At 53.6% G+C, this 10,007-nt stretch overlaps 1 pseudogene; it reads left to right on the top strand.

Annotated features, from left to right (window-relative positions):
- Positions 1-710: 710 nt before the first annotated feature.
- Kcnk16-ps1 (potassium two pore domain channel subfamily K member 16, pseudogene 1) lies at positions 711-4,579 on the top strand (annotated as a pseudogene).
- Positions 4,580-10,007: the final 5,428 nt, after the last annotated feature.

The following is a 10,007-nucleotide window of genomic DNA, read 5'->3' as shown; positions in this document are numbered from 1 at the left end:
TGCCTACACACTGCCATGCTTCCTGCTATGATGGTAATGGACTGAACCTCTGAAACTGTAAGCCAGCCCCAACGAAATGTTTTCCTTTATAAGAGTTGCCTTGGTCATGGTGTCTCTTCACAAAAATAGAAAATCCTAAGTATGGGACTGGCAGATAGATGGGCAAAGGGAACGTGGTATAATACACATACACAATGGAACTCTACTGGATCATAATAAATTAGAGTCAAAAGGCAAATGTTTCATGTTTCCTCTATAAGCCTAATCTATATTTACTTCTCTCTCTCTCTCTCTCTCTCTCTCTCTCTCTCTCTCTCTCTGTGTGTGTGTGTGTGTGTGTGTGTGTGTGTGTGTGTGTGTGTGCGCGCGCGCATGTGAGCGCATGTGCACACGAGAGAGAGAGAGAGAGAGAGAGAGAGAGAGAGAGAGAGAGAGAGAGAGAGAGAGAGGAGAGCAGATGAGCTCAGGAGAGGCTGGTAGGTGTCTCTGAGGGGCCCAGGGATGTGCTGCCTTTGCTGCTGTGTATAGAATAGTAAGGCCCAGTGGGGGATGGCAGGCCTGTTTGCACACACACCACATTATTCAAACATACTCCCCTGCTGCAGACACCTATGCAGTGGAGGACAGGGTGGGCAGTAGCAGAGACCTCCACCTCTTCTCCTTTCTCTTTATAGCCACCCTGACAGCTCCTGCAGGGTCCTGGCTGCCCCATGCCACATACTGGGCTCTGCAGCTGTTGGGGTGGCCTGGTACTGCCCCTGTTTATAGCCTATGTCTGCTACCCTCCGCTTGGAGCCGCCATTTTCCAGTTGCTGGAGAAACAAGCAGAGGCTCAATCCAAGGACCAGCTCCAGCTGGAAAAGTTGCTCTTCCTAGAGAACTACATGTGCCTGGACCAGCAGGACCTGGGGAAGCTCATTCTGGTGAGTGAATAAGGAAAGATGGGACCTGATGTAAGAGGAGGTGGGTGGAGGAGTCCATGGCAGGTTCAGAACCACCACTAAGTTGTTGGTTCCTGTTTGAGGACAGAGTGTGGTGAGAACTGGAGCCTGAGGAAACCTAGTCCAGAGCCTGTCTCTCGTCTACAGCTAGACCTCTAACTGGGTCACTTAACTTAAATGTCCTCAACGGTCCTGTGAAAAGAAAGGGCACATGTGATACTGGGAAGGCGGCTGAGTTCTTGTCCTACAAATATGAGGACCTGACTTTAATGCCCAGAATGCACATTAAGCATCCAGGTGCGGGGCAAGCAAGATGGCTCAGCAGACAGAGGGGTTTCCCATCAAGCCCGATGAACTGAGTTTAAACCCTGGACACCACATAGTAAAAAGAGAGAACCAATCAAATGCCCTTTGATTTCCTCACACACCATGGCATATTGTTCCTGCACATATAAACACACACACACACACACATGCACACACACACATGCATGCACACACACACATGCACGCACACACATGTACACGCACATGAACATAAGTGCAGGAATACATGCTCCACCACTACCACCACCTCCATCACCACCACCTCCACCACCAGCAGCAGCAGCAGCAGCAGCAGCAGCAGCAGCAGCACCTGAGAACTTGTTAGGGAATCAAGTTTGAGACCTGCTGACACAGGAACTGAGTGAGGCCACTAGGAGATGAGGGCCTGAGACAACTCCTGGGACCAAGAGCAACTTGTCTATGAGATAAGACTTCAGCAGAGCCCTGTCCCTTCTCCTCAGGACACACTCTACACACACAGAGTTACTCGGGGGTGAGATTCACCTTCAGGTGCCCCAACATCCCAGGGGTTAGTCAGAGACAGGGACATCTCAAACCTTCTCCTGCCTCAGCCCCTGCCATGGAGGTGAAACCAGGTGAGCAGTGGACAGACTGGTGGACAGGCTCAAACTGGTTGTACACTCAAGCACAAGGGTGTAGGCCTGACTGCAGCCCAAAGGGGCCTAGCACCAGGGACTCACTAGGAAAGATAGGGGTATACGTGCCCCTCAACGTCCTCAGTCTTGGGACAGGGCGGATGGCGCCCGGAGGCAGAGACATGCTAGTGTAACATTTGAGGGAACCCAGTCCCTGGGGAACTCACACACTGGGACATAATGGCGCTGAGTGTAGCGTTCAAACAATGCTCCAAGTGGAAGCTTCTATGCCGGCTTCTTTCCTCCTCCACCATTGGACTGTCAGAGGCAATGATGTCACAGCCACTTGAGGCCAGTCACACATGCTCCGAGCTTTAGCGAAGCCAGAGATTCTTCTTGAGGGCCTACAAGTACAGGAGAGATAGCCAGGGACTTGGACAAATGCTGTCCCCAAGAGTAGGGGTCTCCAGGGAGGGGACATGCTCCGGAACGTCTGGTTGAGCTCTCCTCGTGTGTGGGAAAGAGGAAGTGAAAGTCCACACCCTAAGAAACTAGTTCCTGCCCAAGCGAGGGCCAGGAAGCCTCCACCCAGGGTGTGAAAATCAGTTCCCACAGGAAAGGATGTGGGAAATGCAGCCATGCTTCCCAATAGCGCCCTACCTTTGGAGTGCCGCAGGTAAGTAGACAGATCTGACGCTGCCCAGTTCCCAGTTAAAGCGGAAGAGGGTTTGAGTTGGGGAGAAGGAGCCCTGCCCATTCCCCATGAGGAGTTGAGGGATCAGGCTTGAACCTACTAAAGTTCCTGACCTAGAAACGCAAAACACAAACACAGAGAGTGCACACCCATGCAACACACAGCACAGACAGACAACACACCACAGAGCACACACAACCTTTCCTGGGCCCCTGACGGAATTTCTTCTGCACGAATGGGCTATGCTCACTGAAGAGTGCCAGGGAGCAAAGTAGCCAGCTCTCTAGATGCCCAGGAAAACTCTCAGGGCTTCCCACCACATGGCCAAGGGAGGGAGAGCCCAGGCTCCACCTTCCCCACCAGATCTCTTCCAGAAGTATCCAACCATAACCGCACCTTTCCTCACTGTGTGTCATCTTCCTCGTCACCAGAAACACCTCCACTGGCTCTCTTAGAGCCACACCTTTGTCAACCCTTGGCCACTTAGCAAGTGTCTTAGCCACTCAGATCTTTCGTGTTCCCTTCTGTGAGATGGAAATGACATCACTTAAGAGACTTATTAAACTTAAGCACACACCATCCTCCTGAGAGCCTGGTGAGACTGGCACTCAGTGACCACTAACTCCCCTCCTGACTACGCCACTCCTACAGGGCATCCTGGAGGCCTGGGAAAAAGATGTGAACCCCAGCGGCAACTCCACCAACCCGTGACTGGAAGTCTGGGAGCAGTTTCTTCTTGGCAGGCACGGTGGTCACCACCGTAGGTAAAGGGGTCGGGAGAGAGGGGCCTCCCTAGGCACTGCTCAGCTTGGGATCCTTCCTACCACTAGGACAAGGATGCTGTTTATCCAGATGGTGACACAGGAAGCACCGACTGGACACGGTGGGACAGGAACGGAGAAAAGCAGCAAAGCAGGCATATCTGCAGTGAGGGGCTGGGTTCACCTCCCTGGTGAGCCTCGCCTCTGAAGGGCTGGGCCGTTGGAAGGCAAGTATGGGTCCCTCTCCTGTCTCAGTCCTGTCTGGCCAGCCGAGAGCTGGTCCTGGTGTGTCGGTATTCTGATACTGTGAGCCTGGCCGCCGACCACAAAGTTCTGTCTGGGAGATAAATAGTAGAGGTATCTGAAGAGGGAGGCCATTTGTACAGAGGGACTGTCCCTCAAAGCTGCAGGTGACATCCTAGCATCCAGGGGAGATGTGGTAACAGGAGAGCACCCCCTGCATCCACCCCAGTCTCACACAGGCCTCCCGTCCGTTCAGTGAAGCCCCCATTCGATTCCAAACACCTTCCTTGGCAATCCAAACAGAGACTTAGAATATGGGTCAGGGTATGAATTGAAATCTGACCCAGGCTTGGCCTCCCAACTCACAAAGAGGAATTAAGTCATTATAATTATATAAAGCAAATGGGGATAATTAGAAAGACACGAACCATCTCGGGGAAGTGTGCCTGGCAAGGAGGCAGAGGGTGGCAGTCAGGAGGGCTTCATGGAGGCGGCATCATGGAAGAGACCTCTATAAGTAGAGATTGTTCTAGTAGAGGATAGATTGTTCTAGTAGCAGGTGAACAGAGAACTCCTCCTCCCCCAGAGGACGGGGGGAGGGGAGCTGGCAGGAGGCATTTCTGGACTCCACCCCCACCCTGACATGTACTCTATGGGAACCTGGCTCCCAGCACAGAGGCAGGGTAAATCTTCTGTGTCTTCTATGCCCTGGTGGGTATCCCGCTCAACATGGTCTTCCTCAACCACTTGGGCTCAGGGCTGGACAGGTGGGAGGACCACCCCAGGCATTCCCAGGTAGATGGTGTGTGCCATCCGGGAGCCTCTGGAACAGAGAGCTGCAAATGTGAGGTGGCTTGGGTGTATCGGGCTAAGGACAGACAGTTGTGAGGATGAACAGAGAGTTGAAGAGTGATTCAGGCACACCGGCATGGCCTCAGAGTCCTCTGCAGCACACGAAACCAGGAGTCTACCTGCAAAGAGATGTGTCCAGACCCTGAGCACGGCTTCTGTGGGAGGATCGGGCACAGGTGCCACGTAGCCCTTTGCAGTGGAAGTTTGAATATTATGTCTCCATCTTCACCATGGAATTCCAACATCCTTTTGCATGGTTCAAAACAGACTCTGGGCCACCCAGCATGTCCCCAGAGCTCACTGCCACAGAAGAACCTGGGACATCACAGTGACCGCACCCTTACCCCAGATCTGAGTTCCCCAAGGACCCAACGCAAGTGTGAACCTTACGTTCACATCTAAGTTGACTGTCTAACACGTTCCTCTGTCCACGGAAACTTCACACAGGCTTGTCACATGCTCATGCGTACAGTCCCACCCACACAGAGGTTTGTATCCTGCCCCACCCCACCCCAAACCCATGCTATTCCCTACCCTTCCTTCCCAACCCATATACTTCCCAGACAGGTGGTCAGTAATTCTCCAGGAATGCCTACAGAGTAACTCAGGGGAGGTGCAGAGATAAAAATCAAAGACTTACATGGGTGGAGGTTTGCACGCTGGTCTCAGAGCCCCATTCCTGGGTCCCTCAAAGTGGCCCTGTGGGGGGGGGGGCAACATGGATGACTGGCAGGAAGCCTTGGGCTGCAAGCAAAGGGAGAGTTGGTTTTTTGTGTTCATCATCACATGCTAGGGACTCAACAAGCCCCCACTGTGTGCCAGGCCTGTACTCTTGCTGTATCCTCACTCTGGAAGGACTGAGGCAGCCCCCAGGGCCTTGACAAGGACAAACCTGGAAAGAATAAGAACTCAGGGCAGTGGCTGGAGGGGAGGACCTGGACACACACCCAGGGACACTTTAGGGGCACACAGGGAACTATCTTTAGTAGGATCGCAGCTTCAGAACTCTGAACACAGAGGCTATCTGCCAGCACCCCCAGCTTTCCTTGGCCACAAGTGAAGGGAATTCCGGAAGAAGGCTCAGGACTTTTTCTGGGTGTCCTAACACCTCCTGAACATCACCTCCCTCCATCCTCAGCGCATCCCTGTCCTCATTACTCCTTCTGAGACCCTGGAGGGACAGCAGATCCCAGGAGCCTTTGTAGAGTATGAGTTCCCTGTGCCTAGGCTTCCATGGGAACATCCACACCTGATCCTGCCAGATTTCAGCACTGTGGGCCTGAAGAGAGGACAGACCAGTTTTTAAAGATTAGGAACTAATTCTTCCTTGGACTTCCTTTCTCCCCAGTGGCAAGGGGGGGTTATTCTAAGGGCCTGTGTCTTTGCAGCAATTGTGGGGAGAGACCAAGAGGTTGGGGGAGTCTCTGGGAAGGGCCCACATCCATCGAGGGATTTCCCACCCCCAGGACTTACTGCCACTCATCAAAGGACTGAAATCTGATCTCTCCGGCAGCGCTGAGTGAATGGGACTCGGAGACCTCTTCCAGAGCAGCAAGGATAAATCTGGGTCCACATGTTCCTGCCTCCCACATACACTTACCTTAGCCAGCTGAGCTCTGGCTCAGCTGGCTCGGCTGAGCCGAGTGCTGTAGAGAAAACCAGGGTGACACTGAGAACAAGCACTTGCAGGAAGTCCCTGGTGTGACAACTTAGACAGGAGCCCTGTGACGATAAACCTGGCTGTCTCTCTTCTGCACTCTGGGTTGCAAGTGTCTTTCTCACTGAGGAGAAGTGCTCGGGGCAGGCGGGGGTCTGGGTCCTTCCTCCCCTGACCTGTGGCCTCTCCTTTCCTGTGGTGTTGGGATGGGCAGTCCAACTCTCCAGTGAGCTCTCATTTTGTCCCTGGGATTGGATCTTTGAGGGTAGACAGGGCTATTGCTCCCTGGAGCATCCCTCAGGGGAAACAGGCCACCCACAAGCACTTGCTTAGAGAAGAGCCTTTCCCGGCCTCTCCTGGACATTCCTGGTTCCTGTCCACTACCACAGCACACCTGGGCTCCGCGACCTCCCGAGACACCCTGCTGGGCTCCGAGACCTCCCGAGACACCCTGCTGGGCTCCGCGACCTCCCGAGACACCCTGCTGGGCTCCGAGACCTCCCGAGACACCCTGCTGGGCTCCGCGACCTCCCGAGACACCCTGCTGGGCTCCGCGACCTCCTGAGACAACTTGCTGGGCCGAGATTGGCCGGTGCCAGGGTCAGGGCTCCTGTTACTATCCTACTTGGCTTACTTGGCACCGGGCATCTGTGTGTCCTGGGCACTGAAAGATCGTGCTGTCCGGAACTCCAGTCGCAGCTTCTACTAGTGGGAGCTCCGACAGAACAGCATCTCACGCATCTGGAAGGCTCAGTGCTAGTCCCCTTGATCTGGGTAAGGGGGCTAGCAGAACCAGCCGAGGAAAGAAGCAATGGGGGGCTGGGGGGCTTGATGTTCACTGCAGGGATGAAGAGGGCTCTGACCCCAGATAGTGAAGTGCTGAGAGAGGTGGAGTAGGCAGGCTTGTGAAGAACAGGGCTGTGTGGCTGGGAGGGGAGGCGTAACCACTAGAATGGGCTGGACCCAGCGGAAAGAGCTCCCTCCAGCAAGGAGCAGGGCTGCATCTTTAAGGAGACGAACGGGCAGACTAACACCGTGGGAAGAGGCATCCAGAACACAGCCATGAAGAATACAGAGAAGTGCTTCCCTGGGTCACAAGCTACAACGTGGGGTCATGGTGGGGACAGGGTTGTGTTTGGTCTGTTCAGCCCCATGTGGTGGGACTTGCTTAGACTAGGGGCCAAGGATAAAGGCCACACCTAGCCTCTTTCAAAGAACAGGGGAGGGGCAAATACCTTGGAGGCGTGGCCAGACTCTAACGAGGAAAGTATGTTTGCCCAGGCTAGGCCCTGGGTAAAGGTGAAGGGGGGTAGGAGGGGGACGGGGGGGGCACTAAGAGTTGGCAGACCTGGGCTGGACCCAGGGCTAAGATCACTTTACCTGAAGTATTTGGATATTAAGGGCAGAAACCTACCCACCTGCACCCTGGCAGGGATGAAAGGAAGGAGCAGAGGTCACTGAGCCACAGCTCCTCAGCGGGTGAAGGTGCTGCAGGGTGAGGAGCAGGGAGGCTCATTCTGACAGGGCTTCCCAGGGAGAGCTCTTCCTCGCCTGTGTGGGCCATGGGCTGGCAGCTGAACAAATCACTCTTCCCATCCTGTCCCTGTTCTGTCCCACATCCCTCTGCCAAGAGGACAGGATCGGAGCTTAGACACAAACGCCTCAGTGAGGAATCTTCACACTCCTTCATTGCTCCCGTTACAGAGAGAGGCAGGTTCTCAAGTCCCTAAGCTGAAGCCAGATTCCCTTCGGGGTAGGGCAGAAGGGGGATGAGTAGAGATTGATTTCCAAACCGCTGGTCAGGCTGGTTGGGCTGCGTCTGGGGCTAAGCGGAGCGGCAACTGTCTGTCCAACCTCAGTCAATGCTTCCCGTGCGGCCTCTCCCTTGCCCAGCCCCCATTCCTCAGTAGCTTCACCACCCCCATAAGAGATGAACGGAGGCTCAGCAGGGCTTAACATAAATGCACAGCCAAGAGCTGGGGCCGTTTAATCACCTGGAGGCTGCTTTTGTGTAGACCTGCGTACCTATGTGGAAGTTCCTTAGAATCCCAGGATTTTATGTCCAAGGCACAGTATGACCTCCCTCTGCTCCAGTTGTCCTGTCCTCCTAAATGTCTTCTCTGGGAAGACCTCCGAGGAGACCGGCTAAAGCATCCTTCCTTCCGCAGAGCCTTCTGCCTCTGCCCGTCATCTCTGCGTTTCACAGTGCAGAATCCCTAACGAGGCAGCCGCTATTCCCCACAGTTAGTACCTGCTTTACAGATAGGAAAACGAGACGTGTAAAACCTGAAGTCCAGGCTGGAGAGATGGCTCAGCGGTTAAGAGCACCTGACTACTCTTCCAGAGGACCTGTGTTTAATTCACAGCAACCACATGGTGGCTCACAACCATCTGTAAAGAGATCCGATGCCCTCTTCTGGTGTATCTGAAGACAGCTACAGTGTACTTATATATAATAAATGAATAAATCTTAAAAAAAAAAACCTGAAGGCCTCCCACACAGCCTCCTTCGTATCCGAAGCAGTCTTGATGGTCCCATAGCGGAGGTAATCCAGTTCTCCTGTGTTCCACCGGAGGCTGAGGTCATAGCTCTGTCATCCTCTGCAACATCTGCCCAAAGTGTCCTGTGAGGTTAGGACTGAGCTAGACAGGTAAGTAAGCCCATGATGGAGATATCCTAGAACCCACCGGGACCTGACTCTAGGATAAACAGGACTTACTCCCACGATCTCTCCTCTGGGAAGCCCTTGATTAGTAGGAAAAGAGACAGAGCAGTGCTTTGGAGGTCCCATGGATCTGTGTCTTGCTTCAACAGTGTTTGGACAGAACAGACCTGGGGACTTACACTCTATTAACTTCCAGCCGCCTTACAAGTCTCTCCAGTCCCAGTCTTTGGGACCATCTCCTTGCTGCCTTCAGCTCCTAGGACCAGCCAGCACCGTCTTCGAGGTTAGCCCCATACTCAGGATCAGCTGTGAGCTCTCAGATTCGTCAGAATTATTCCAGCAAAGTGCAAGTTGCCGTGAACCGCCCGGTCATCCTGCACCTGCGGGCCTCCTATGCCTACCTCTCTCTTGGCTTCTTTTTGGATTGGGATGATGTAGCTTTGGAGGACGTAGGCCCCTTCTTCCACAAATTGGCCGAGCAGAAGCGTGAGGGCGCCAGTGTCTCCTCAAACTGCAGAACGATCGCTGTTGTGTAAGTTTTCCTGGGGACACACGAAAGGTCTCTTCAAGCCAGAAGGGCACCAGGAACTAATTGACCAAAGACACAATCCCTCCCACTTCTGGCTGGATGAACCAGGGAGTTCATTGGAGTTGCTAATAGATGATTCAAAGGCAGCGGCATCACGGAGAAGTTCGCCCCATTATGGGTGACACCTCGCATCCCCAGAGCTCACAGCATAACTTGTAGGCAGCTCTGTTGTTTTTGTGGAATTTAACTTTGGGGACTGGGCTTGTGAATCCTGTACCTTCCTGAGCTTTCGGAGGGAACTCTTTTCTTCCCTCCAGGAGGAAGTTCTAAGAGTATGGTTGTAGGTGCAGGCATAGACATGGAAGAGGGGCTGTCTTGAGGGTACAGGGGCCCATCCCAGGACACCATCCAAGCATACAAAGATGGGACCTACCTCCTGGGAAATACAGCAGCAAGGGACGCTGGGAGTTTGTAGGCTCTTTCTTCTTTTCCATGCTCACCATCATTACCATTGGTAAGGGCAGCATGGGGACAAGCTGCCTTGGAGGCAGCCTTACCCTGAAGGGCAATGGAGCCAGCGATAGCATCCCAGAGGGTAGCACAGGGTGTGACCCCTGAGAGCAGTAATATCTGTAACACAACCCCAAGCTTCCTACAGGCAGCACCTTGTGCCTCAGGACACTTGAACTTGGTTTCTACACTTCACCAGACACTGGGGAGTGTGTGCATTTTTATGTTTTG

Source organism: Rattus norvegicus, chromosome 9 (genome assembly GCF_036323735.1).
Source record: "Rattus norvegicus strain BN/NHsdMcwi chromosome 9, GRCr8, whole genome shotgun sequence".
Lineage (NCBI taxonomy): Eukaryota > Metazoa > Chordata > Mammalia > Rodentia > Muridae > Rattus > Rattus norvegicus.
Note: the sequence above shows the minus strand (reverse complement) of the source record. Positions and strands in the feature narration are given on the sequence as shown.